This window comes from Oncorhynchus mykiss, chromosome 7, assembly GCF_013265735.2.
Source record: "Oncorhynchus mykiss isolate Arlee chromosome 7, USDA_OmykA_1.1, whole genome shotgun sequence".
In the NCBI taxonomy this organism is placed as follows: domain Eukaryota; kingdom Metazoa; phylum Chordata; class Actinopteri; order Salmoniformes; family Salmonidae; genus Oncorhynchus; species Oncorhynchus mykiss.
This window is the reverse complement of record NC_048571.1, coordinates 20,998,152-21,023,832: the sequence shown is the minus strand read 5'-3', so window position 1 is coordinate 21,023,832 and position 25,681 is coordinate 20,998,152. Positions and strand designations below refer to the sequence as shown.

At 44.3% G+C, this 25,681-nt stretch overlaps 1 protein-coding gene across 15 annotated transcripts in view; it reads left to right on the top strand.

Annotated features, from left to right (window-relative positions):
• The first annotated feature begins 2,636 nt into the window (after positions 1–2,636).
• The window catches only part of LOC110527478 (bromodomain adjacent to zinc finger domain protein 2B), a 69,220-nt gene continuing 46,175 nt past the window's right edge, over positions 2,637–25,681 (top strand). For 8 of the 15 annotated variants that reach the window (XM_036982907.1, XM_036982906.1, XM_036982901.1 and 5 more), the window contains exons 1-2: positions 2,638–2,844; positions 15,566–15,609. The gene's annotated coding sequence lies outside the window, so the exon portion shown is untranslated. Of the gene's footprint in view, positions 2,845–15,563; positions 15,610–25,681 lie in introns of all 15 variants that reach the window. The other 7 variants (XM_036982904.1, XM_036982903.1, XM_036982900.1 and 4 more) reach the window with 4 other exon arrangements.

Genomic DNA, 25,681 nt, shown 5'->3' with positions numbered 1-25,681 from the left:
GCATTTAATAATTTCAATTTCCACATTTTTCCATCTTGACCCCCCCCCCCCCCCCCCCCCCCCCAATCGTGATCCCCCATCAAGTTTTCATTGATATTAATGGCACAAAAGTAACTCAGTCTAGAGGATTGCACCATATAATAACACTATTACTCTATTAAAGGTGTTCAAAGCGGCAATCCTTAATTGAAACATTAACAAAGTGTCCTCCCCGCCACAGTTTCAGTAAAACGCTGAGTGATGAGGCTGGAGAAATGCAACCACTCTCAAATCCATAGACTATGCTGTGGATGCAAGGACTGGCCATCAATGATTTCAAAATGATAGTTTAAACCATGTTTTTTTTGGCTATAGAGTGGTTGTTTAAATATACTTTGTTTACAAACATTGGAGTAAAACAAGCTTATATTTGGGGTTCTGATGGGGTAGGACAGTTGAACTAAGTTCATGAGGCAAAATACGTCGCATTGTTCAAGAATCAATGGGTACATATCATTAATTTACAAGTCCAAAAATGGATGTAGCAACTAAGGAATGCCCCTTTAACACAAAGTGGCCTTCATACAGCAGAACTATGTGGCAATTTAAACGTGACCCGTTAGTTAACCTGTCCGAAAATGTTTAATTCTGTCCACTGTTCCACGAATGTCCTGCAGAATCATTCCCTTGTCCTGCAAAATCATTCCCCTGTCCCGCATTTGGGCTTTTTAGATGTGGTCACCATAATTCCACCAGTGGAAACGTTGTTAATGCAACGTTGCTATTGCAACATCTTTTCACATGTGATGAGAATAACATTATTTCAACCCCACATGTGAACTTGCAAAATACTTTCACATGTGGAGTTTTCTTGCATGTGAAACAATTCATTTAATTTTGACTTTCACATGTAGAATTGCAAGTTCGCATGTGAAAAACAATGATATGCAAACATCGAATTTGCCGTTTTATATGTGAAAAAACGTTCACGTGAAAATCTCATTTTCACATGTGGAATTTCAAGTTGAGGTGAAAAACAATCACATGTGGACGTTTCTCGCATATGAAACTGCAAATGTGTTTTTCACATGTGGAAACGCAATTTCACATGTGGAAATGAGATTTTCACATGGAGTGTTTTTTTATACGTGTGAACCTGCAAATTAGATTTTTAAACGTGATTGAATTTCACATTTCAACTCGGAATTCGTGGAAGTACATTTTCACGTGGATGTTTTTCACATAGACCTACACAGCAAATGTTCACGTGTGCACGTTTATAACATGTGAAACCGCCAAAAAATGTTCAATGCAAATGTCACCGGAAACTGCAATTCACCTGTGAGGTGAAAACATGTCATTCTCCTCAAATGTGAAAAGGTGGTGTTAACATGTGAAGTCTACATTTTATACATGTGAAAATATGGTTTCACATGTGAAATTTAAGCTCAACATGTGAAAACAGCCAAACAAATTAAGGGTGGGGCCAGGGGCATGTAAACAGAGCAGAGCAGTTGTACCCATTCCATTTTTAACCACTCATCCCCTTGTTGTTTTCCAGTTCAATGAAATAATCTGGCTGCCTGCACCCCGTCTGACTGACTAAAACCTTGTCTGGGTCACAGGGCCCATGCTCAGCCTGTTGCTTATTATGTGTTCAGAGACAGCGGTATAGAGCGTACAATTAGGCACACAGATGGCTGCTGTGTCTTTGCCATGCAATGGTATTGATCTTCTCCTTAGGAAAAGATCTGTGTATTTCTCCCCTGGATTTTCTGTTTTGCAAGTGCGTTTTGTTTGAAAACCAAAAGGCAACATTTGCACAAGTACCTCCCACTTATTCTAGTTGTAAATCATTGGAAGTGACATAAAGGGGATACTTTGATCACATTTAGGATTATCTTTTGAGGGTTCATCTGTCACTATAAACCTAAACAGATTATGAAAACACACATAACGATTTGGGCAACAGTATCACTGTTTATTCTGTCCCAAGATGAGGAAAGACACAATGTGAGAGTTAATATTAAATATTAACCAAATTTGAGCATCACATGTACTGTCACAAATGATGACCAAACACATTTTGAGCATTCATTTCAATCTCACACATGCATGCGTTTTAAAACAGCAATGCACAGTTTAAAAAAAAAACATGTTTTATTATAGGATTTCCATAGACAACATGTTTATGTTAAGAATAAATCATACATTTCCCTGATACTTGGAATCACATTAACGTGACTAGTTGATCTCTAGCCCGTGGAACAGGCACTGAAAGTAATCTTTCTAATTTGAGAAGTTTCAGTCATTCCATACATGATTTGCATTATGCAGGTCATCTATTAATAATATCAATGATGATGAACAATCAATTACATAACTTGAAAAACAAAACAAATAAACAAACAAAACAAGCCAATAAGAATCCTCATCCTTGAATCAATTCAATAGACGCTTTTGTTTGTTCTTGTTTTTTTCCCCCGTCACATTAGCATATGGTGTAGCCCTAATCATAGTTCAACTGTCTAAACGTAGTGTACTATTATTTTCCTAAGTAAAACAAACATTGATCTATATTAATGTCAAATACAAGTTTTCTTTTGTGGCAGCATGTAAGCTGACGTCACATTGGTTCCTTGAAGTGGAGCTGAATAAACCTTGAGAAGAGTCTCCTTCAATCTGCTGTTAGTAACTAACACACACACTCACTCACACCGAGACTCAATTACTGCCCAATTCCTTTCTTTATCATCTGTTACCGGCCTCTTTCAAAACGAAATCGAAAAGAGACTAGAAGGCTACACGAAGTATTACTTGAAACAAAATCCCGTTGGAAATAAGTATTAGTGTCGAAACTAAAAGGTAAGTGTCCTCTTATTTCAAGGTGGGGGTAAAGAAGACGGTCTGTTATATCATAGAACAAGCGATGTAGCTGGCTTGATTTGTTTCGCGAGGCGAGCTGTAGTTTCTTTGCTTACTGCGTGTGTCCCTCAATCGTCAACTGCACATTGATAGAAACTTATCAAATGGATACAATGTTATTCTAAGCAATCGGCATGTGCGCCTTTGCTGCATGGTAAAATAATAGGCTACACCAAAGTTGTTTTGTAGAGTAAACGGGAGTTTTTTTTTGTCGTTGCTCAGATCAAGCTAGTTTGTGACCTGATAGTCGGAATCGTCTTTGTGTCCTCTCTCGTGCGCTTTAATTGAACTGTTATATTATTATTATTATTTTTAAATAAAAAACTGTTTTATTTAGTTCAGGAAAACTTTTTTTGACGATGTTTTTACCCACTGTTGTATATAAGTTGGCCAGTATTTTTTTGTGCACATTTAAAGGAACGAAATGTGGGAGTCAATGAAGGTAGGGAGCACAAGCTACCTTTGGTCTATTTAGCTGTCCGTTTACAGACAGGGCAAAATCCGAGCTAATAGCTCCTCAATGCGAAAATAAAATAATTAGTAAGCACAAACATAAATACTTGATTTAACTATACAACAGATTGTGTTGTGGTTTGCCAGGTAAAATTACATATCTTATTAGTCAAATCAGTTTGATGTTTTTGTCGAGTTTCAGGCTCTTTTTTTTTTTTTTTTTTTTTTACAACTGGCTAAAGCTATCTTTTGTTGCTTCCTCAAACAAGAAGCAGCTGCTGCCTGGCCGAGTTGTTGAAATGTATCCCTTTGTGTATATTACAATATCCTCCATTTTTCTGCCCTTCCAAACAACAAGCTTTTTCGCCATCTTGGTTGATTTTTAAATTCCCTAAGCACCCCCACGCTTGAAGGAAACGTATCCATGTTTTACCTAGAGAAAGTTTAAACTAGACTATGGGAAAAGAAATGTAGACGGTGACGTCATGTGAAGTTTTAAGAGAAATGTAGGCAACGTTTAACCTGTGATTGGAAGGAGGAACAATTTGGTGTTACGTTTGAAGGAGAGTGGGATTCAGCTACAACGTTACAGTGACATTATGCAGTGTTGCAAGAATCGGATGCGTGTTTTTGAACACGCAGAATACACAAACGGTGTGTTTTAATACCGTAGTGACAGGTGGAGATGCCATGCAAAACTGCCTTTTTAACCTAGATTTGTTTCTCTCTCACTGAACTTGGTTAGGTGTTTTCTACATGCACTTTTTCTAGTTTATCAATGACACTTTGATAAAGGTGTTATTTGTCACACCACTTTTAGTCAATGACACGAATAGCACACATTATGTGTTTTAATCGTTCAACCGCTGGAATTAGGCAATAGGCTAATCATAATCGATTAGAATGAATATGCTATATCAGAATGATGTTATGATACATAGCCCAGTGTTATCATCATATTTTTTTGCTATTGCATTTAAACATATATATTGTTTAATGGACTAATAGCCAAGTAATCTAATTAGACATTGACCAACAGCTATTGATGTTTATACAAATGACAACTTTTAATTAGTCAAGCAAAGTATTATTCGTATTTTCCCCTTTCCCCTCTTTTCTTGTTTGCTTACTCTCCCTTTGCATTGTGGGAGTCTTCGACACTTGTTTACAAATAAAAGGCAAAGATAGTGTGCCTTGGCTTATCTACCGGTAATAACACAATGTTCACCTTAGATGACTATAGGTCTGGGCCTAATTGTCATGCCATAAGTGGTAGGCACTATTGAACAACATGTAGCCTAGTCACAATCCACCGTCTCCTCATTGTAAAGCTCATTTCTGAGAAGATGGCAGAGGTGTGACAGAGACAGTAGGTAGATGATGACAGTAGGCTGAATTTCAGTTTTTTTTTTATTACCGTGTTATAACACGCCATGGGTTCATTTGTGTGTTTTGCTGATGTCATGGCGGAGGAAAGATTCCAAACGTAGGCTACCTAAAGTAACAAACCATTTAGTTTATCATCAAAGACTCTCCTGTCACACTAGAGATTATACTCTCATCATCAGTTTTTCTGGTGAGCATCCATCCGCCATATCCCTGTGGGATAGTCTTTAAAATAGATCTCAGTTGTCGTCTCACAAGCAGTTGTTGTAAAAAAAAAAAACATCAACAGCAATGATGCTTTGTGATAGGAAATCTAATCATTTCACCTCCCACCCTCTTTGTTTCGATATTTACTGCTGCTAAGCTAAAGTGCACAGGAGCAGATGTTTAGCCAAACATCCTTGCTGAGGGAGGCGCGATGCCTTTTTCCTTCTGGGAATGGCTCCTCTCCTCTCCCTGTGCTGATGCATGGACATGACAGCTGCTTGATTTCATGGAGCTGCTAAGAAGCCATTAGTGGTATCAGTGAATTGAAACGGAACAGTCTCTCCCATTTTTCCACCGCTATTACAAACGTCTATTGTTAGCTTCTTTTGTGTGTGTGTGTGTGTGTGTGTGTGTGTGTGTGCTGCAGCTGAACACACACAGCAGAACAGGGCAGAGGAGCACTAATATACTTGTGTTGCTGTGTGTTTCCCCATAATGCGAGTGAGAGAGAACAAATCTGTCAGGGCTTGTTTGTGATGTTGGTTTGAAATGGAAGCAAACTGTGCTACCTCAAGCACACTCAAATCAGGGATGTCTCCATGCCTGGCCAAGAGAAGCAAAACAATGTAACTGTAGTGCTCCACCTCTCTCTCTCTCTCTCTCTCTCTCTCTCCCACCCCCCTCTCTCCCCCTTGCCTTCTTCCCCCCCCCCCCCCCCCCCCCCCCCCCCCTCACTTCCCCTCTCTCTACCCCCCCCCCCCCCCCCCCCCCCCACAGAATGTTGTTTTCTTTGCCAGGAGATAAAAAGGACTTCCGCTTGACTTGAACATTCAGGAATTAAAGATAGGCATGTTTAAGCCCTATTTGCATGTCTACCCAACGTTGCACCAAATGGTTGCTATTGACTAAGCTGATTAGAAGAAATTAGGTTTAGGAGCCCCTGTGTCTGGGGGTGCTGAAACGGACAAAACTTGGACAGCTTTTCTACAGACAATCCCATATGCACACAAATCTATTCTGTCTAATCCTGTACTATTGAAATTAGGGCTAATAATGTTAGAGGAACGTGCCTGCTTTGGTGTCCACCACTTTTCTGTCTTTTTGAAATGAGGTGAGGATGGTTATCCAGTCAACACTCAAACAGTTTGTCGCTGTCAACGCCACCACTCTTTGAATTGATCTTAAACGCAATGCCCACACGGCTCTCGCTGATTGCAATGTGTACTGAATTTGATTAGTGTGCTATATTCCTATACTGCAGCTCCTTGTGCTAGTTTCAATGTTTCCCTTCATTGTTCGTGAGACACTGTAATGAAGCATTTATTACTGTAATCCTGGAAACGAAGGCCTACATTGTTTGTTTCTGGCATTGATTTTCTTGTTTACGTTGTTTTGTATGGCCTACACAGAGATTGATTAGCTTCTGTAAACAGATCTTATGTGTGGTAAGGGAACGAACAGTTGGGTAAAGTCTATGAACTCCACTGTAGTGGTGGTGTGTTGTTCACACTTATTTTAAGTTTTCAACTCTAAAGAGGAAGTAAGACTGTTTTGTGTTATGTGAAATTAATCAACCAGAGCCTAATTACCTAAAGCTGGATTGCCACTGAGTCCTCCATCCCCGTGTTTACTTCAAGCTCTCTCACACACACGACTTCTCCGAAGTCAAGTACTAACTAGACAGAGGCTTTTATAAAGATGTGTGGTGAAATTTCTGGCCCTGTAGCGATGCAGGAATTGGCTTAAAATCCAAACGGTTTAATTAGGCTAATGCTGTTTATTATTGTTGGCTATTAAACCTTTGTTACTGTGCATGATAACTGTCATGTCTGAAAATGTTACTTGCAGCATCTGTAGTCTATACTCATTAGCACAACTGTTGACAGAGGCCTATAAGTTAACACCAGCAGTTGGTAGGGCAGGTTTGTTAGTGCTCCTATGACCTACTTCACCTTCACTTTGCTATTCTAGTCACACTGTACATTAAGTTGAGATATAGTATCGACATAACGTTTTTACATAGGCTAGCCTACGTTATAGCCCACACATCCATTTTTACAAACATGGTGGTAGTATGCAAGATGAATGTCGGCAATATGCAAGAACATACCGTGGGCATCTATGGTGGCCTGGTTCAGTTTGTGACATGAACTGAAAGTAACTGTGTCAAGGGGGAGCATTACTGGTATAAGCAGATGTCAGTTTTACAGCAGTCTGGCTTGTTTAACACGTACAAATAATCTCTGTGTTGTTGTTGCTTTCGTAGACACCAAAAATAGCAGCATAAATGCCTTTTGTACAACCAGGTCACGCCAAGTTCACTTTGTTTCTGAAATACCAAAGACACGGAGGCCATGTTTGGGAGAAAAGGGAGGCGATTAGCTGCTTTGGTCTTTTTGTTGTCCGTCCCCTGGGCTTCTTCCTATTTATCATTCAATGTGAGAACTTCCTTGATGAAACTCAAGGTTCTTTTTTCCATGGTCTGTCTGTCAGGATGCTTGTTGTTCCACTGGCAAGGTGAAGAGGTTGATTTCTCCCTCAAGTAACGCCTCATTTTCAAAGTCCTTGAGCTCTGCAGAAAGTCTATAAAGGAGTAGGCTAGCCTGTCTGTCGATTCATTCTTCTTTCTTTGTACTGTATCATAAAACCAGCCCGTTTTCTCAAAACAGTCACAAAGGGAAAACCAGGCCTATTGACTTGATTTGTGAGGGTGTTTGAGGCAGAGACAAAAACCTGTCTTTAATTTCAGCTGTAGGCTATTGCTTACAGTAGCCAAGTAGTAGGCCTTACAGTAGCCAAGTAGTAGGCCTTACAGTAGCCAAGTAGTAGGTCTTACAGTTTCCTTCCTTCTGTCTCGAATGAGCACACCTCAATCTAAGATGCCGATAGCCTGATGAGATCTAAGAGCGTTGGTTAAGCTAACTGATGTAGGGAACTGAGCCAAGTATAGGCTACAGAAGACTATCCTTTCCCCCCAAAACAACATGGTTCCATTCATAGCCTAGTAGTAGTTTAGCTAGGCCTACTGCTTAACGCCAGCCCCTCTGTCTTGTCTGTAGCCATGTTAAACGTGTATAACATGATACCCTATGACAAAAGAGTCGGATAAACCACAGCTCTGCTTAACATGAGTCCTTCAGAGTGGGTCCAAGGATGATGCTTTCAAATGACATCATCTGAAGGAGTGTATATCCTAAGCTATGCGTAAGGAGCAATCCACTAAAGTCGACACCATTAGGGCTTTTTTTTAGTGGTCTTCTCCTGCGAGCCATCCATTTCTTTTTGCCCCCCCCCGGGAGATTGTCATATTGCCTGTGCGTGCCGTGGCTGGAATGCTTCAGTGATTGAGTCCCTGCCGACTGTGATAATGGGGACGCTGTTGGAAATACCAATCGTAGTATAGCCTAGCCTAGGCCTGTTTGGTTGGCTTATCACCCTTTTACATTCTCTACTAAAATAGTGTGCAGCCTGCATGCTCTATTCACATATCTGCAGTATCTCTCACATGCTGGGAATTCTGAAGTGTTGTTGCCATTGCGGATAGAAATATCTTTGGATGTGGGAATGGGAAATTGCGTAAGGTTTCGTATCGTGGTGGTGCCGGGGACGGTCAATGTTGTTCATCATACTAGGACAGCTGGCTGCAGGATTGAGGAGCATGGAGTAGCCCCTGGGTGGCTGTTAAAAGGAAACAGGCACACACACACAGGCACACACACACACACACACACACACACACACACTCTGAGGTTGCGCTTCAACAATCAACCTTTTATTTATTGATCGTCCAGCATTTAAAATCTGGTCACTGCTGCCACAAAGGCTTTTCATTTTAGCTGTGCTGGCAGACTGCTGCAACCTAGCCAGAATTTTAAATATTACATTTTAACTGAGCGCCATAAGAACTGACAAGGATGTAGAGGAATGGGGGGGGGGAGGAATCTGTTCAGCAATGAAATAGCCTAATGTGTGTTGGTCAGCAGTAACCATACAGTGGAAGGTCTTCTTTGTAAACAGTCCTGCTTGCATTTGGATGAGTAGGGTAGGAGTAAAGAGACCCTAGGCCTATGCTACATCCATGCAGCAGACAGATGCATGTGTCAGTTGTATTGTACTAGAGCTGATTCACAGATAATAGGACTAAACTTCAGGGGCGTACTTAGTGATTTGGAGGCCCCAGGCAGGGGCCAGTCTTCGCACGTTCATCCAAATAATTCCAGCGTCCGAACAGTGCGCTGTGACCCCGCCACCTTTCCTTCGATTCACAAGTGGATGAAACTATTTCACTGGAGAAAGCATCCGAGCAAGTGAAACAGCGCCCCTCTGTCTAACTATATGTAACCCATGTATCAGATGCTGTCTGGCCAAAAAGAGTATGACATGCCATACTCTTTTTGGCCAGACAGCATCGGATACATGGGCCATACATGCATGTCCTCAGCCTTGACGATGATGGCAGTATTATCAGCAGTGCCTGTCTTTTTACTAAAGATATAATTGTCTGGTAGAACAGAAAACCAGCAGGCTCCGGATCTAGTAGGGTAAGAGTTGAATACCCAGGGCCCGGGCCTGGTTTTCTACTAAGCTAACATATGGAATTGTTTTAAGATGGTCATACCATTTGATTTGGAATTTTAGGACCCTGTCTGGGGTGCGTATTGGCGGCAGAGAAGTCAGACGCAGGAGAGCAAAACTGTGTTTCCAACAGCTAAGTTTAATTATCAATACCCACCGGATACAGAACAATAAAATATATGGGTTCATAACGCAACGCACACCAGAACATAACGTGAACAAGCACTGACAACAAACAATTACGGACAAGGACATGGGGGGCAACAGAGGGCTAAATACACAACATGTAATTGATGGAATTGGAACCAGGTGTGATGGAAGACGAGACAAAACCAATTGTGTTCGTGAGAGTCTTTCTATATTAGTGTGTAGCCCAAAACGTTCGAACGCTACTGATATTTTCATTAGAATACAGATTTTTGGGATGTCTCATTGTCTGACAAACACCGCCGTAGCTCTGCCACCTTCCACCGCAGATGTGGAAGGCCGACATTGGGGGATGCGGTGGATTGGGACAGAGCCCATGCAAAACAGATATCCCTAGCTTAAAGAGGTTTATTTTTATTATGCCCAGCTCATGAGGCCCCTTAATGATGATGATGATGATGATGATGTGACGCCTGAAGCAATTGCCTCTTCTGCCATAATGGCAAGTCCGCCAGTGCTAACCTTTCTATATTGTCTTTTACTCATCTAGTAAAATGTAGCCTACAATATAGATTAGGCCTTTGCAGGTTATGGTGATTTCAGCTTGACTCAGCCTACCTAGTAACAGAGCTGCGGCCTAAACATTCTCCTGATTGGATGAGTCATTACTTTGACCCGGAGCTAACTGGCTGTTTTTAGAACTAGAGGTCAGAACAGGGACTTCACCTTGGGAAGAGGGGGATTCATGTAATCCACACTAGCGTGACTAGCACAGACGCACCGTGGAGTTATTCCTGGGAATGGACGGATTCTATTGGTTCATTTGATGTTCTACAGTATGTGCTCCATCCGGATTCGTCCGTCTTTTCCCGTACGTGTGTGCTGTGCAATAACTAAAAGACACTTAGCCTACAAGCAGGAAAAAGCAGGGAACCACATGTAACAAGTCATTCATTAAAGGCCCGTGAGAAGGAAATGGAAAGTTGAAAATGTGCCACCATTTTCTCTCAGACCTCATTCTCTTCCACAGATAGCCTAGACACATGCTGTGGTGATCTCTCCTCTAGTCTCAATTTGGCGGGAGTTGAAACAGAGAAACAGAGAAACCGTCGCTCCTCTCCTCCGTCTGCCCCAGAGTGGCTGTTCTTATTCCTGGCCGCCATGAAAGGCTAGCTGCCTGCCTTGTGGCATTGTCCCTTTCTCTAAACGATGACACTGAGAGACAGCTGTAACGCGAGACGCCTCTACCCAAGCAGGCGCTCGGAGAGCGGACGGGGAGACGCCTTTATCTCAGGCTGGGGGGCACTGACCTCTACTAGCTCTCAGGGCTGCATGGGAGCAGTGTCTGGAGTTAGTATCCACCCTCTACTAACTGAAACTCTTAGACTACATATAACATCCATGGATTGAGTTGCAGGGTAGTCAGCCTTGTGGACCTTGGTAGGATTGGTGTTTTGTGGTTGTTGTGTTGTGGTTTGAACTAGTGTGTGTCTGTGTGGCAAGGTTGTATTTGTGTGTGCGGGTATACTTGTGTGGGTGTGCTTGTGTGTGTGTGTGTGTGTGTGTGTGTGAGTGTCTTATGTTTGTTCAAAGATGGAAACATCCACACATCCCCCTGGCCTGCAGGCTACAGCGGCTAAATCCTCTGTGAGAGCTCCCGCGTGTAATCCAAATATTTAGAGCTAATTTAAGCATGGACCAGAAGCGGAAACAACATCTCTCTCTCTCTGTGTGTGTGTGCGTGTGCGTGTGTGTACGTGTGTGTAATCTCAACACTGGGGGGAAATGAAAGCACTCAATCAGTCACCTGTCAGAGCTCTTCACTCCCTCCAAACATACACACATGCGCGCGCACACACACACACACACACACACACACACACACACACACACACACACACACACACACACACACACACACACATCTCCCTCAGGGTTTGACAGGATTGGGCTTTTATTGACTCACTGATTGAGACAGGCGATTCATTTAATGGAAACTTTAACCACCGAAACACAGTAATACTGGAATCAAGACAGATGGACATCTCTCATCTTTCTCCCTGTGCTTTATATTAGGTTGAACGTTAGCTTGTAGATGAACTTTGGTGATCATCTTGTATTTAAAAAAAAAATCTCTTGTACGGAATTCCATGTTGAGGCTGAGCTAGGCTAACAGGGGGAGTACAGAGAGAGGATTATTGCAGGGTATGAATGGTTGGTCGTTTGTTGATCGACCCAGAGCCGGCCGAGGCGGAAGAGAGAGAGAGAGAGGGCGGTGGGTGGGAGAGGCGTGACAGCTGCGTTGGCGGCTGCTGTGAGTGACCTTCACGCGTCATCTTGGTAGATTGTCAAGGCTGTTGGGATGACACTGAGCCATGGAGCTCTGCTCTGACGGAGCGGCTGCGTCCTCTCATTCACTCACTCAGACAGACAGTGGTGCACTCTGGGTACAAGTTGCCCATAGTCACTTCTTTCTCTGAATCATAACTGTAACCATTAAAGGGGGGTGCCAAGCTCACCTCAGATCAGTGTCTACTCTAGAGGCTACTTCATGCTACTGCTCATGGTTAATTTGTGTAGCCATGTATCAATTGTATAGCCTAAATGAATGAAGTCCCACAGTAGTGAACGTGGGCTGCGTTCAGTCTGATGACCCACAGTTACATCAGCGTGTCTTAAAGGCTCAGCGCAGTCAACATTTTGATTTCCTGTGTTTTATATATATTTCTACACTATGAGGTTGGAATAATACTGTGAAATTGTGAAAATGATCATAATGCTGTTTAAAAAGACATTTCAGCCTGTTTTGGTGCGATGGAGCTTTGGCCTTCCATGGTGACATCACCATACGGTAAATTAGTTATTAGACCAATAAGAAAGAGAGTTCCAAGCCTTTCTGAGTGGCGCACTGGTCTAAGACACTGCATCTCAATGCAAGAGGCGTCACTACAGTCCCTGGTTCGGATCCAGGCTGTATCACATCTGGCTGTGATTGGGAGTCCCATATGGCGGCGCACAATTGGCCCAGCATTGCCAGGGTAAGCTGTCATTGTCGCCTAGTTAAATAAAGATGAAAAAAACCTGTATTTTTCTTCAGTTTTCCGCTTCCCACTCAGACCACTCCCAGGGAGTCCTAGCAAAATTCTTCCTTGGGAAAATGCCCTTTGCTAAGAAGCTATTACAATTTTTTTTCATTTAAAACAATCACAGTAAGTTACTTAATTGTTACCCAGAAATGATTTGATGTTGAGATAAAAACGGTTGCATTGGACCTTTAAGCTGAGGCCAGAGGCAGGTCCGTCCAATTAGCCAGTGAATGATAGCCCCATAGGCTAAGTGGAGGGAGACGGAGAGAGGCTCCCCTCAGATTCATCATGATGCTACTGTAGGAATTGGCTCCCAGCCATATTGGGAGTAGCAGTAACAGGGCTGAATCATAAATGGCACACACGTACAGTACCATCACGCTCACGCTCACACATACAGTACCATCACGCTCACACATACAGTACCATCACGCTCACACATACAGTACCATCACGCTCACACATATGCTCACACTTACGCCCATGCACTAATGCACACACACACACACACACACACACACACACACACACACACACACACACACTGTTTGTGTTACACGATGACAGTCCCTCGAGGGTGTCCTCTCTCTTAAATCCCACAAATGGATTGTGTTTTGTTCGCTTTTCAGCCAGTTCTTGTGCTTTACATTGTAGGGAGTGGGACTTGCTCCATCAGGTCTACGAAGAAGACATTTAATGGAATAGAACACACAGAGAGGCTCTTCTGAATAAGCTGAGAGAGAGGATCTGAATTGCACTTAGGCAGACATTTCTGCACACAGATTCTTCTCCCTCCCCTCTTCCTCGTCTCTCCACAGAACAGACACTCACCTCGCGCCACAGATTCCATTTTGTCAGCTTTCAGCTCCAGATCATGTAACGATAAAAGATACTGCCCCGCAGTTAAACAGTGCCAGTAAATCACACGCAAAAGAAAGCTGGGAGAAGCAGTATTTTTAAGCAGAAAGAGAGAAGGGGGAGAGAGCGAGGGGGTCTCTTTGTGTTCTGTGTACTGACTTTGTGTGATGAAGAGATGAATCACTGCTATTTAGGGATCGGTTTCCTGCAACTGATTGTGTGACGACTCAGTGGTGGATAGATTGTCAAGACTTGCCTGTTTTGTTTCCCGGAGGTTTCAGAAAAATGTCTGCGGCCAGTTCACAGTCAGTGCCCTCCGCTTTCATCCCTCCCTCCCCTCCCTGGCCTGCGATATCACAGATGAGCCGAGAGCAAAAGGAGACAAGCACCTTTTTAGCGTGTCTATCATTGAATGGCACTTTATGACGGCCTCGCTAAGGTTTCTCCTCACTAAAGTTAAAGTCTACATTACTAGATTTATCATGACGGTTCCCTCCGCCAAAGGCGCTATTCAATTCCAGGCCTCCGGGGCCACGTCACAGCTGTTGCCCTCGAGGCCTGGAATTGAAAAGCCTTGTTCTTCGTGGACCTGTTGTTTTGTGCCCGCGGGCTTACAGAATGTTTAGGCCTAGTCAGATGCTGCTTGCTACCGTTGTGTTGCTTATGACTGTGTTTGAGTAGAGCGTACGTAAGGCTCTAAAGTGTTCTAGACCCATTGTCTTAGCAAACAGCTAGCGTAGCCGTAGTCAGGTCAGTGTGTATTTCAAATACCCAGGCAGGCGAAAACGGGGTGAAGTATATAGCTTCACATCTCGCCACTCTCATTACAGCACTCTTTGGCTGGGGGAATCATTTCAGCGTCGCGCCCTCTCTGAGGGAACATCCTTTAATCATGGCTCTAATAGGCCTTTATGAAGACGCACAGATGAATTCCCTCACTCGGCCCGGCGGGGTGTGTTATCACCACGGAGATGTGTAATCAAGGTGATGTGTGTGTGTGTGTGTGTGTGTGTGTGTGTGTGTGTGTGTGTGTGTGTGTGTGTGTGTGTGTGAGAACAGACGACCAGATCAGGCCTGTGGATGACGAGGAGGAGTCATTATCGCTAGATCACGTCGTTATTATAGACGGACACCGTCACTCTAGTTAATACCGTTTATTTCCTGTGGAGATTTCAGCCGTAATGGCGCGCGCGCACGTGTGTGTGTGTTCTGTGCCCCTGTGTCTGTCTGTGTGCTATAGAGTTTTCCCCAGTGTCAGGGTGAATGTGTGTACCAGAGTGACCATGACACCACTAGCGGTGCTGCGGTGAGAGAGACAGTGCCACGGCCGTGACACACAGGCAAGACGGTCACCATGTCCTTTCAGATACACAGGCTGAGAAAGTTCCCTCGCTGCCTCTCCCCTTCTCTGTGCTCCAGGAAGACGGATAGATCCGAGACAGTGTAGCTCCGAGGGGCGTGAGAACACTGGGAAGGGCTGGTTCTCTCTCTTAGCAAGAACTGTCTTGTGTTTTTAGGAAAATATCCTCCTCCCTCACAACAAAAGCCATAATGTCTGGCTTTCATTCTAACAGGTTGAGCAGGAAAAATGTATGAGTGTGTGTTGTGTGGCGTGTTTGTGTTCGCAGGCCTGCTGTGCCTGCGACAGAGAGAGAGAGAGTGTGTGTGTGTGTGTGTGTGTGTTAGATCTGCTCTGCTTACGCTCAGTGCCAGATCCTAGCTGTGTCTCAAAATGCCATGTCCTTTTGTTTTGTTTGATCTGTCAGTTGACCACAGCAGCGCACAGAGCTTTGATATCGATGTATGTTGGAAATGAATTAGGTATTCACCCATCACCCACTGGTCGTCATTAGCGTTTAGATTGTATTTTCCAATGAACGGTGTCATACGGAAGACATATTCATGTATAAATGGATTAACCTGGCTGTTGTCCTCTTTTTCTCTCTCAGGTGTTAGAGCAGTGATGTCACAGAGCTGAAGACATTTCCTGTCAGTGAGTACTGACTCTTTTCTCTGTTACCTTTCTATCATCTCTGAACGACTGTCAACAACATAGCTTTGTGTTGTTGTTGGGCCCTGTGTGACATTCCCTAATACTTATAGTTGTTATGCGAGGCGCTTTTGAATGATTTTTTTTTTGCTCAACTTGTCATCAACAAAATGTGTTTTGGCGTAGAGGAGAGTTCGCAGACTCCTTCGATTCCAGGCTTAATTAGATTTCATTCTTTCGACACAAGAGGATTTTCTCCCCCAATTAAATTTAACAAGGGCTTCTTGAAAAAGCAGTTGTTCTGATTACATTACAAATTCAGAGTTTCATTCAGTGAATCGTGCAATTAATTACATTTCTCTCCATTTTGATCAGCACATTTTAGGGGGCGAGTGAAACACGCAAATTAACCATCATCAGTGTTTGTGATCTGTTGCAGTAACATTGAATTGAAACAGTTATTACAGTGTCTGTTGATGTAGTCTAACATTGCATTTAAATTGTTAGGCCTATCAGTTGGAGTCAAACTGAATCATGTTCCTCAAACAATACAGTGGATTAAATTGGTTGGCTGGTTAGTCGTTTCTCACCCTCTCTTCTGTGGCTCATCTGTTTGGCTCAGCTTATCTTTGTTTTCTCTCTCTCTCTCTCTCTCTCTCTCTCTCTCTCTCTCTCTCTCTCTCTCTCTCTCTCTCTCCCTCTCTCTGTGTGTGTGTTACCACTGGCTCTACTCCCTCAAGGTTTCACCGAGCAGACAAAGGTGACGGTTTTATCCCACAGACAATGACTTGCACTTTTCTCCCTTTCTCACTTTATGGCTTTGTGCTGATGAGTGTGTCACCAGATCTAATCTCACACTTTATAAATCAGCGTTTATCTCTTATGCAGCTCAGCTGGGTAAGCGTACCGTTGAGAGTTAGGTGTGTTTATGTATCTTGAGGTAGGCTTATTCAGCAGATGAAAAAATATCGAAGTGGAACGGTTCTCCTCCTAAATGTGCTTTTCAAGGTGATGTTTGCTTGACGTACAATACACCTGATTTGAGAATCCCCTGCACTGCAAATTGTAAGTTACACATTTTGGACCGGCGCTGGGCCTTTACCTGCTACATACCATGTAACCTATTATTGATAGCTGTCTGTTATCAGTCATGATATTGACGGCTCCGTTTGAAATTGATTTCCTGGAAATGACAGGCTGGAGAACGGGTGAAAGGCAAACCCCCCTGGTGGCTGTGCTGATTTGCTCGCTGTTGAACACTGCAGTGAAATGTCCACCTGTCAGTCTCTGGTGATCATACAGTATTTCTGTCTGTTTATTCTTCCATTAGTCCATAGAAAACAGGCAGAACCTTGGCAAACATGAACGTCATCCAAACGGCCACAGTACAGAGCAGTTATCCACCATTAGTTCCTTGTGAGAGGAAGGTAGGAAACAAGAGAGTGGTGCTTAAATACCCAGAGGGAATTACAAATGTTGAATCAAATAGAGGAGAGACAGAGAAGAGAGAGAGAGTTGTATTGTATTGTTTAGAGAGTTTACAAAAGTCGTAGCGGACAAAGGGATGGCAAAGGTCACAATGTGTGTGTTTGTGTGTTTACAAGCCTGTGAGTGGCGGTCGGTGCTGTTTAAGATGATGGAGGATGCTACATTGTTTTAAATGAACATGGCCCTATTTCTATTAAAGCATATTGGATGACTGTCATTCATATTCCATTCACCCAGCTCAATGTAACTTCGATAGGTTTAGGCTACAACATGATACTAAAATGTTCCCTATACCCATCATGAGGTTGCTAAAACCTAGCCTATGAATGAAAGTTTACAGCGTAGGTGCTCACCTTGAGTAATCAAGGTGACAGACAGTGACACATTTAATACTGCCTTTAGCACTCTTGCCTGCGTCAAGCTGATCTAGAGTGTAATCATTAGTCCAACAGTTGCAAATGAGAGTTGTAGCGTTAGTAAACTCACTACAATCATGCAGTACAGTGTACAGTCAGCAGCAAGCAGTTTAGCAGTTACATTGGTGGGCCCCGGTGGCAATAAATTAATACAACCAAAAGCTTACTTTGACTTGGAAGAGTTCCAGTGTTGAATAGTCATAGCCAGCTAGCTGTTTGTGCCGGGTGTTTGAGTAGGCTAAACTAGCTAGCTGCATTCGAAGTAAGTGAAAGTGGAAAAAAATATACCATGAAATATAGCTAGCTCTCCCTCTCTTGCTTCTCCTTCATTTTGGAAGAAATTCATTTATTCAAAACTGTTCAACTATTGTCTTTCTCTCTCTTTGAGTCAACTAGTCACCACATATTATGCACTGCAGTACAGGCTAGCTGTAGCTTATGCTTTCAGTACTGGATTCATTCTCTGATCCTTTGATTGGGTGGACAACATGTCAGTTCATGCTGCAAGAGCTCTGATAGGTTGGAGGACGTCCTCCGTAAGTTGTCATAATTACTGTGTAAGCCTATGGAAGGGGTGAGAACCATGAGCCTCCTAGGTTTTATATTGAAGTCAATGTACCCAGAGGAGGACGGAAGCTAGCTATCCTCCAGCCACACCATGGTGCTACCCTACAGAGTGCTGTTGAGGCTAATGTAGACAGTGTGTTTTAATCAATTATTTGGTGATCTGAATATATTTACTATAGTTTTATCTAAAAAGGATAACTTGTTTAATGTTTCACTATTTTTATTTTTATGAAATTCACTGAGGAGGATGATCCTCCCCTTCCTCCTCAAAGGAGCCTCCACTGAAGCCTGTGTATGTGCACACATGTATGTGAGGGTGTGAAAAGGACAAATTTTAAGAATAGATAGTTTTTCTTTGTTATGTGTTTGGCATTCTCTCTTTGTTTTGCCACCAGCAGAGGCTAACCCATAATCGTGAGAGAGAGGTGCTGAGAAGTGTGTTTCTGTTTGTTTTTATGTGTATGTGCGTGCACGCAGTGTGTGTGTGTGCGGTGTTTGTGCAGTGTGTGTGGTGTGTGCAGTGTGCGGTGGGTCCAGTGTGTGTGTGGTGTGTGCAGTGTGTGTGAGAGAGAGAGAGACACACAGAGAGAAAGGTGAGAAGTCAGCCTTAATAACTAGCTGATGTTCCAGAACACACTTCCCTCCTTTCCTTCCCTTAGATGTACAGTGTGTTCTCTGTCAGTATAGCCAGTGGCCTGACAGATTGCTGGGAGAATGGTAGAAGATGGAAGCACTAAATACTAGAGCTCAATAGTACTGGGCTGAAAGGAAGGAGGGAGAGAGAGGAGGGAGAGAGAGAGAAGACTGAACACAAGGGATGAGTTGGGAGAGAGAGAAGACTGAACATGAGGAATGAGTTGGGAGAGAGAGAAGACTGAACATGAGGGATGAGTTGGGAGAGAGAGAAGACTGGACATGAGGGATGAGTTGGGAGAGAGAGAAGACTGAGCATGGGGGATGAGTTGGGAGAGAGAGAAGACTGAACATGAGGGATGAGCTGGGAGAGAGAAGACTGAACATGAGGGATGAGTTGGGACTGAGTTGCAATGATTTATGCTATAAAAAATGTCAGATGATTTTAGTCAATTTGTGTGGTTGTATTTTGTCTTTTAAGTTAGTTGGGTTTGGTTATACTTGATGCAATAGTATACTGTCTACAATAACTAATAAGAGCTAACAATAAGAGCTCTGGCAGTCGTCTTGCCTTCAGCCTGTATGTTTAGTGATTACATCAACAACATGTGAAGCAGCACTTTAGACCGTGGCAGCAATTCAGCTTTATTCAGCTCTCCCAGGAAGACACCCTGTTGTTAGAGCTGCCGCTTCACTCTTTAGTGTGTGTGTGTGTGTGTGTGAGAGAGAGAGAGAGAGAGAGAGAGAGAGAGAGAGAGAGAGAGAGAGAGAGAGAGAGAGAGAGAGAGAGAGAGAGAGAGAGAGAGAGAGAGAGAGAGAGAGAGAGAGAGAGAGAGAGAGAGAGAGAGAGAGAGAGAGAGAGAGAGAGAGAGAGAGAGAGAGAGAGAGAGAGAGAGAGAGAGAGAGAGAGAGAGAGAGAGAGAGAGAGAGAGAGAGAGAGAGAGAGAGAGAGAGAGAGAGAGAGAGAGAGAGAGAGAGAGAGAGAGAGAGAGAGTGCATGCAGTCTATCTGTACTTAGGCCAAGGTGCTGCATCGAGGAGCATTAATGCCTACACAGCCCCATCTGCTTTATCCAGCTTGAAATGCAATGCCTTTTAATGACAAATACGAATCACAGGGAGGTGTCGAGAGAGGGAGGAGGGAGAGGGGGAAGGAGAGAGAAAAACATCCCGAAGGTCAGGAGCAGCGGGCGGCCGTAAGCGAGAGACACGTGAGGCTGAGATTGTCTTGCGTCAGCCCCACAGTACTGTGTGTGTGTGTGTGTCGGTGTGTTTGTATGTCTCATCTCCTGTTGGGCCAGCATTTCCATTCCACTCCCACTGTGTACAGCAGGGCAGCTAGGCAGCATTTCCCTGCTATAGCAGGATTGTGTGGACCGAGTGTTACGACACTCTACTGCAGGGATCATCAACTAGATTCCAGCCGCAAGCTGTTTTTTTCCCTTGAGCAGGGGGGTCGGAACATAATTACAAATAATTTGTAGACTGCAAATTGAATCCCGACCGTATATAATATTTGACTAAAACATAATCATTTCAAACCTTGCTTATATTTGTATACGATCACGTGTCTCTCTATTATGTGTGGGAATACTTGGGAACAGGTTTCCAAAATTTAAATCACCTGGATTTCTGTTTCTACAGTCTTTTATTTTCAGCAATGAAAATTGAAATTAGAATAAATAAAAAAAAACATTATCAGAAAGCTTGGGGGGCCAAATAAAACCACCCGCAGGCCAAATTCGGCCCGCGGCCGCCTGTTAGGGAACCCTGCTGTACTATGTTATCCATGCCTGTGGTCGACTAGCAAAAGACAGTTAAACCAGGGAAATACCAAGGCTGTGCCACTACTTTACTTCCTCTTTTTAAACCATAAGGGCAGAGTTGGCACGCGCACGTGCATGAGTGTTTCTGTGTCTGTGTGTGTGTGTGTGTGTCATGTTGATAGAGGGTTAGGGATAGCACGGCTGCTAACAATGAGCGCATTAGTGAGTTGAATTGAAACCGTGTTGTAGGAGAAGCACTCACACTGTGAGGCCTATATATTTTGTTACGAGCCTTTTGTCACAGTGAAGGGGAAACGGAGTGCATTTACTTCAGCCTGATGGAGAGTGGATCTAAAACACTATCTGCTATCGACTAGCAGCCTAAAGCATTCTGACACAGCCAGGGGTTCACAGATCCACTGAAGTGCTTCTGTCTGCTAGAACCGCCATCTCAGAGTTTTTCTTAGGAGTTTTCATATCTGTTACGGGAGCTTTTAGAAGTGTGCTAAGTTAAATACAGTAATTGCACTCACAACACACACCATACACCCCCCATCCAACACACACACGCCATACACCCCCTCCCATCTAACACGCACTCAACACCATACACCCCCCATCCAACACACATTCACACACACTAGTAGCAGTAATAGGTACTGCCACATCCTCTCTATATCTCTCCAACGTTGTGTCTCACTAAATAAGAATTAATCCCTGGTACTAATTCCCCTTCCCAAACAGCCCCCATCAGTCACGTCCCAGTGAAGGGCAAGTACACAGGACCATGCTGTTCTTTTAAAGGCCCGGGTCCCCAAAACGCCATGAATCAGGGCTTTCACACCGGGACAGCGACCGGGAGGGAGCTCTAATCTGCTGAGTGACTGGCTGCCAGTAGAGCCACTCAGCCCATCCGGATTGAGATGGACTATTTTGAATGGAGGGCCTAGACAAACAGGGCTAGAAGCTGAAGGCTTTAGCGGTTTTGGATTTTTACTGTAGCACTCAGGGGTGCAGCGGGGGTCACCAGGGGTGTGTGTACGTGTGCATTTGTGTGGAGATGGCGAGGTTGGGTTTACGAGGCTGTGTGTGTGTGAGGATGTCGGGCAGGCCCCTCCCTGGAGGATTAACCCAGAAGGGGATCAGCTAGGGGCTAGAGGGGTAAAGAGATGTCCTTCAGAAACACCTCTAAATGGATCCCCCTGTATACCGTTAACCCCATGCAGGCCTCTGGCAGCGCATTACAGGAGAGGTGGTGCTGTCTAAAACCACTCTGGTTTATTAGTCTCTGCTGGTTACACATGGTTGAAGGAATGGCCTACCCAGATTCTACCTGCTACCCTCACTCTCGCGCTCTTTCTTTCTTTCTTTCTTTCTTTCTTTCTTTCTTTCTTTCTTTCTTTCTTTCTTTCTTTCTTTCTTTCTTTCTTTCTTTCTTTCTTTCTTTCTTTGAGAGCTTATGCAGGTGTTATTATGTTGTGGGGGGGGGGGTGTTGATCCTGTTGGGGGGTCCATGCTGAGGGAATTGGAGTTGTATGGAGTCCCTGCAGGGGCCAGAAAAGCCCACTTGCGGTGCCAGGAGCCCCGAAGCCAATGTCTCCCAGGGAGAGATCATTACTGTATTTGTGTAGTCACTCTCCTCACTGAGAGAGATAGAGTCACACAGAGAACGCTGGTGAAACTGTGAGGAGCCTGAGCCTCAGGGAAGTCATTACGGCTCCATCTCAGCTGGGAGAGGGAGAGGAGGCTCCCCCCAGCTGCTCTGGGGCATTGCACATAAATAAGGAAGTAAAGAAAGGAATGGAATCGATAATGAGACTGAATCAGGCTGTTTTGCCTAGTGAGTGAAAGGTTAGGCAGGGCTCGTGTGTGTGTTTCTCTGTGTGTGTGTGTGTGTGTGTGTATATATGTGTGTGTGTGGAGAGGCCCAGAGGTTTGCTGCTCAGCTCAGATGTCTGGTCTGGTGTGCAGATGGCCAGGCAGGGACCCACTGAATGGGCCTCGCGTTTCATTTGGTAGTTAGAGCCCCAGCTGCCTTTCTCTCTTTCATCCCTGAGAGAGAGAGAGAATATTTTTCTATTCTATTTTCTCCGTCCCTCCATTGTTTCGCCACTTAGGGCGAGCGATGCACGCACGCACACACACATGACAGTCTCTCACTCTCAGCAGCGTGGGGGGATGAAATGTCTCTTAACCAAGCCGCGTGCCCCCGAGCTACGGTAATTGCAGGTGAAATTCAGCTTCCTCTTTAAAATGCCATCTTTCTCTCCCTCTCCCTCCATGCCACTGGGTCTCTCTCAGAAGTGTGTGAATCCCTCAGTCCCTGATGCGTTGTCAACCCCCGAGACACTCCCACAATGCACAGCGGAGATGGTTGCCCAGTGATATCAGTAGTGCTGAGGGGGAGGGGGGCTGCTGCAGCTTAGGAGAGGAACGACACAGAAACTGTGTGTGTGTGTGTGTGTGTGTGTGTGTGTGTGTGTGTGTGTGTGTGTGTGTGTGTGTGTGTGTGTGTGTGTGTGTGTGAGAGAAAGAAAGAAAGAAAGAAAGAAAGAAAGAGTGTTTGTGCGTGTATGGGCAATATTCTTAGAGTGTGTGTGTCTGCGCGTGTCTACACCGTCAGCAGAGCTCAACGTAGAGGTGACACCAAGGTGAACGCGGCGTGTGGAATGCGCTCTCGACTCGGCAGGCAGCAAATGGCTCGGTGGCAGATGGAGTCTTTGTCAGGGAAGAGAAATGGCAGCTCCGGGAACGTCAGAGAACCATCCCCCTCCTGACCCCCTCCCCCCTCCCTGCCTTTACACACACACGCAGGCAGGCACACGCACACACCTCATCATATCCCCCTCTCCCTCAGTGTTTCTCTCTCGGCTGGCGGGCGGTGACCTTCCTCCTCCAGGGTTCCCTTGCTGTTTGATCAATTATCCCTCTCCCATTGTTTACCAGGAGGCAAGAGAGGCCTTAAAATGGCCACTGTCAGGTGGAAGGATAGATTTCCCAGACAGGGAGGGAGGCAGGCAGGGAGGGAAAGAGACACCAGTGCTGTGAAGAAGCACGGCTGGAGGCTGGGGAGGAGGAGGGAGGAGCAGTTAGCCTGTTGTAGCCCTCTATACAGCAACCATGATTACATGATTACATGACATTAGCTATGAGTGATGCCTACAGTCTGATACTGGTGGATTTGATGTATGTTTATGGTCAAATGTCAGGTGATTGTTAGCGAGGGGTTAGGAGACTGTCAAAATGTCTGGATTATCTGTTATACTTGTCATCACAATTATATTTTCAGAGTATTGACGCTACCCAGCAGTCCCTTTACAGCGGATGTAAAACCATTTTTTTTTAAACGTTCCATCCACCATTTACCCTCTGACCCTCTGACGCTAACGGACACGTCCAGAATGCCATAACACCTCCGTATTTTCAGCACCGAAGGAGAAACGGAGAGTGAGGAGAAAGAGGAGAGATACGGGGAAAGGTCAGGAGGCAAAGAGAAAAAAACGGGGTGAACAAATGATGCACTAAGCGAATGACACGCAGAGGTCCCGGTAGTTTAATATGTATGTGTTGCAGGTTTGATGGCTGCTTTCATTAGGCCCGCTCATTGTTATGCATAGATTGTTCTCCTGCAGCAAAATTAATATTGCATTCACACGGCCTCCCATCACGGCGGCTTCCAGGGAAAACATTTTTGGATCGCAAGAAGCTCGGGAATTATAATGCTAATAATTTTTTAATATAGGATGGAAAAGTCAGAGGTGTTTGATGCAGACTACTAGGTCCTAATTAAAACGATGTATAGCGTCGTCAGTCACTGTTGCTCATTTGTTTGTTTTAAGCGGACAATGCGGGTTGGCTACTCAAGTTAATTTAGGCAAGTGGGTGTACTTGTGTGTGTGAAACAAGAAAAGAGAGAGATGGACAAATGATTCTTTTTTTTTTTGCATCACTTTTTCTAATCCTCTAATCCTCAGACTTGACTCTATTTCAGCAGGAATTCCTAGCCTTAGTGGGACATGGGGGAAGGGCTCTGTGAGAAATATTAATAGCTATGGTGGGCGGAAAGGGGATGAAGGGCTCCGTATTTCTCCATAAGTTTTGTAGGAAAACAGTCCAAATGGATGATGTCCTGATCTGGAGCCTTTCAGTCCCGAGACAGACTATTCCTTCTCTATCCCACTAGTCTGAGCCATTCTGTCCAGGCAACAGACACACTACACTCTGCCTATAGTGATACGATATGATCAAGTATCAATGACTTTCCGAGGTGTTGAAATATAGAACGTTTAAAAAATATTAAGAAAGAAGAACCCAACTAGACAGAACACATTTACTGTTGAAACAGTCAATTGGATCTCAGAAGGAAAATGATATTATTATTGATGAATGTATAGATTAGGCTATAGTAATAAATTATGCCTAAAGTGTATAGAGTTTAGCCTATAGATTGCATGGTTCAGTAGCTCAACGGAGCTAGGAATACACAGGGAGTGAAATGCAGCTCCCACTGTCTTCATCTGAAGGACACAGGAGGAACAAGCGAGGACTGGAGAGGTCTAGAATGACCGTGTGAAGGAGGATTTTAAGAATCGCCACCCTCTGCCCTTGATGCTACAGTTATAAGTGCCCGTACCAAGGCTGAAAAACGCACACCCGCCCACCCACCACACAGCAGTAAGTGTGGTACAGTACAGAGGCTACACTTTTATTTACAGTGCATCAAGGAAATCATTTGTTTTCTTCTGGAATATCACACTTACTGAGTAATCAGTAGGTGCTGTCAGTACTCTTTATTATACTTGTATTATGCTGTGTGTGTGTGTGTGTGTGTGTGTGTGTGTGTGTGTGTGTGTGTGTGTGTGTGGCGGGGGGGGGGGGGGGTGTAGAGGAGAGGCTGTCCTAAGAGCTGCTTCGTCATCCCTTTAGAGAGGGTTTAGAGAGGGTTAATGTATCTCGCTGTGTTGGAGGTGAGATTGTCCTGTGATGGCTGACATCCGTCTCCCCCTGTCTCAGGTGTGCTGCACACACACACACAGACACACACACACACACACACACACACTTCAGAGGACTTTCTGTGGTAACAGGAGCTGTGTGTGTGTGCAGCAAGGCCTGAGCCAGGGGGAGACAGATGTGGAGCCCCTCCCTGTCCCAGTGTGGAGTGGCCTCTCTTTCATGCCTGCAATAAAAAGCATTGTCACCAGTA